Source organism: Terrapene carolina, unplaced genomic scaffold (assembly GCF_002925995.2).
Source record: "Terrapene carolina triunguis isolate 2854851 unplaced genomic scaffold, T_m_triunguis-2.0 Scaffold97, whole genome shotgun sequence".
Taxonomy (NCBI): domain Eukaryota; kingdom Metazoa; phylum Chordata; order Testudines; family Emydidae; genus Terrapene; species Terrapene triunguis.
In genome coordinates, this window is record NW_020664448.1 from 3832727 (window position 1) to 3836319 (window position 3593).

Sequence of the window (3593 nt, forward strand, 5' to 3'; positions counted from 1 at the left end):
GGGGGAAGGAGCGGGCGGGAGAGAGAGAGAAGGGGGCGGCCAGGGCTACAGCGGGGCGCTGCCACGCGGCCCCTCCCACTGCGCCGCCTCCTGCCGCCTGCTGCGAGGGCTCCGCTCCGGTCGGTGGGGAGGGAAGGAAGAGGACTGCCCTGCAGGGCGCTCTGGTTCTCCGCGCCGCCGCCCCCTACAGGGCGGCCGGAGCGGAACAAGAACAACAACAACAAAAAAAGCGGCCGTGCCGCCCTAGGATTGGGCGGAATGCCGCCTCCAACAATCTGCCGCCCCAAGCACCAGCTTGCTCAGCTGGTGCCTGGAGCCGGCCCTGCAAGTAGGAGTAGAGAGATTATTTTACCGCTGTAATTGGCACTGGTTTAACCGCTGCTGGAATCCTGTGTCAGTTCTGCTGTCCACAGTTCAGGAAGGAAGTTGATCAATTGGAGAAAGTTCAGAGAAGAGCCACGAGAATGATTAAAGGATTAGAAAACCTGCCTCATAGCAATTGAGCTCCTTGAGTTTATCTATTTAGCTTAGCAAAGAGCAGGTTAAGGGGTAAGTTGATTACAGTCTATAAGTACCTCCAGAGGGAACAAATATTTAGTAAGGGTTGTGACGGGTTGGATCACAGAAACCCCCTGGGAGCTGCCACCTGATGTGCCAAGACTACCTCTGCTCCTGTTTTCCCTGCCAGCTTAGGACCCCAGAAGCCTGTTTTGCTGAGCCAGACACTCCCGTCTGCTCCAACAAAGACCCAGGGTCTGAATTACTTGCCCCAAAGCTGCAGGTTTACCTGAAAACAGCTCACCGAAGTGTGCTTGTCTTTAGCACTCAGATGCCCAACTCCCAATGGGGTCTAAACCCAAATAAATCCGTTTTACCCTGTATAAAGCTTATGCAGGGTAAACTCATAAATTGTTCACCCTCTATAACACTGATTGAGAGAGATGCACAGTTGTTTGCTCCCCCAGGTATTAATACATACTCTGAGTTAATTAATAAGTAAAAAGTGATTTTATTAAATACAGACAGTAGGATTTAAGTGGTTCCAAGTAGTAAAAGACAGAACAAAGTAAGTCACCAAGCAAAATAAAATAAAATGCACAAATCTGTGTCTAATCAAACTGAATACAGATAACCTCACCCTCAGAGATGCTTCAGTAAGTTTTTTCCTCAGACTGGACACCTTCCAGGCCTGGGCACAATTCTTTCCCCTGGTACAGCTCTTGTTCCAGCTCAGGTGGTAGCTAGGGGATTCTTCATGATAGCTCCTCTCTCCCCTTTGTTTTGTTCCACCCCTTTATATATCTTTTGCATAAGGCGGGAACCCTTTGTCCCTCTGGGTTTCCACCCCCCCTCACTGGAAAAGCACCAGGTTAAAGATGGATTCCAGTTCAGGTGACATGATCACATATCACTGCAAGACTTCATTACCCACTTGCCAGCACACAGGTATACAGGAAGACTAACAGGTAAACACAGTCATCTGCAGACAATGGTCCTGGTTAATGGGAGTCATCAAGATTCCAAACCACCATTAATGGCCCACACTTTGCATAATTACAATAGACCCTCAGAGTTATATTTTATATTTCTAGTTTTAGATACAAGAGTGGTACATTTCTACAAATAGGATGATCACACTCAGTAGATTATAAGCTTTGTAATGATACCTTACAAGAGACCTTTTGCATGAAGCATATCCCAGTTACATTATATTCACTTATTATCATATTTTTATAAAACCATATAGACTGCACAACGTCACAAGGGTCTCTTCAGTCTAGCAGAGAAAGGTATAACATGGTCCAATAGCTGGAAATTGAAGCTAGACGAATTCCACTTTTTAACGGTTAGAATAATTAACCATTGGAAAAATTTACCTGGCGTCGTGGTACATGCTGAACACTGACAATATTTAAATCAAGATTGGATTTTTTTTCTAAATGATCTCTAGGAATTATACTGGGGAAGTTCTGTGGCCTGTGTCACACAGGAGGTCAGACTAGCTGATCACAGTGGTCCCTTCTGGCCACAGAATCTATGGAAGTCATCCCGTAAGCACCGCCTCTGCCTCTCAAGCCCCAATACATCTTGCACACATGTCTTGCATTAACCTCCCATAGGCTGAGATCTCATCTACTCCAACCAAGATTATTACTTATTTGCATTATAGTAGCACCTAGAGGCCTCAACTGCAATCCGGAACCTGCGGTGCTAGGTGCTGTACGTCCATATAGTCCCTGCCTTTCAGTCGAAATTACAAAAGATGGGAAGGGAAGTTGAGGCAAATTGATTTGCCCAAGATCAAACACTTGGTCAGTGGCAGAGCTAATAGTTCCCAGGTCTCCTGAGTCCTAGTCTAGTGCTCTATCTACTAGATTGTGCTGCTTCCCTACTCGGACAGGCCTCCCCTAGGGCTTAGAGTGCTGCCGATGGTACTGGATGGTACCTCCCATCCCTTGTACTCTGTTCATACAATGTCTGCCCCATGCATTTGCACACCAGGGACTCCCTGCAAACTTTCCCTACTCTAGGGCTCCCAGCCTGGGAGCCCTAATTTGGCCTTTAGCAAGGAAAGGGATAGAGTTATGAATTTCCTTATAGAAATCATCCCGCCACCATGATCTTAAACTTCCCAGACGGCTACCTCGGCCTACTAAAGCGCCGGCTCTGGCCCCCTGTGGCTTCCACGTTAGCAGTAGATGTGTGACGAGGCACTTTCTGGTAATTGAGTCGGGCTGTGCTGGGAATTCTAACCTACATTTCTAAGAGATCATTAACCTCATTTTCCACCTGGCTTTGAACGGTGTCACTTCATTGGAGGGTAAAGTAAACATGTGGAGTGGCTGCTTTTTCCTCCCAAAGCCCTTTATGATAATGGCTCTGTACAGGGTAACAGAGATTACACAGAAATGCTGCTTGCTTAGTGAATGATGTCCTCTTCTTGCCACCTGGCTTGTGAAGAGGCATTTCACTCGCCAAGGGTCTGATCCAAAGGCCATTGAAATCAATGGAAAGACGCATATTGATTTCAGTCGGCTGTGGACAAGACTGTAAATAAAGGAGCAGCTCAGACGGGCTCAGGGAATTGGCAATGAGACACATCAGGCATCGGTCACTGGTTTGGATGTAGCCGTGATTGGTGGTATTTACCAGCTGCTGACTATCCCTGTGAGATAGGAGTTGGTGGTCTTGGGCCACTGAGAGAGCAACGATAAGCCAGTGGTTGGGGCATGGGCCTATTTTGGCCCCATTAAGAGGTCAAGAATGGCCCAGTGGTTGGGGTATTGGCCTAGAGCCTGAAAGAGCTGGGTTCGGCCCCAGTAAGAGGTCAAGGATGGTCTAATGCAGTGGTCCCAAAACTTGTCACATCACACACACCCTTACCCCTGTCTGTGCCCCCCAGGAGCCGGGCCATGGCTCTGGGGGGAGGAGGGGCCTAGAACCTGAGAGTCTTGGATCCAGTTCCCTATTCCACCACAGACTTCTTGTGTGACCTTTGCTAAGTCCCTTAGCCTTCCTGTGCACTAGCTGGTGACTGGGAATACTAGCGCTGCCCTGCCTCACAAGGGTGCTATGAGGAGGTTGACGCTTGT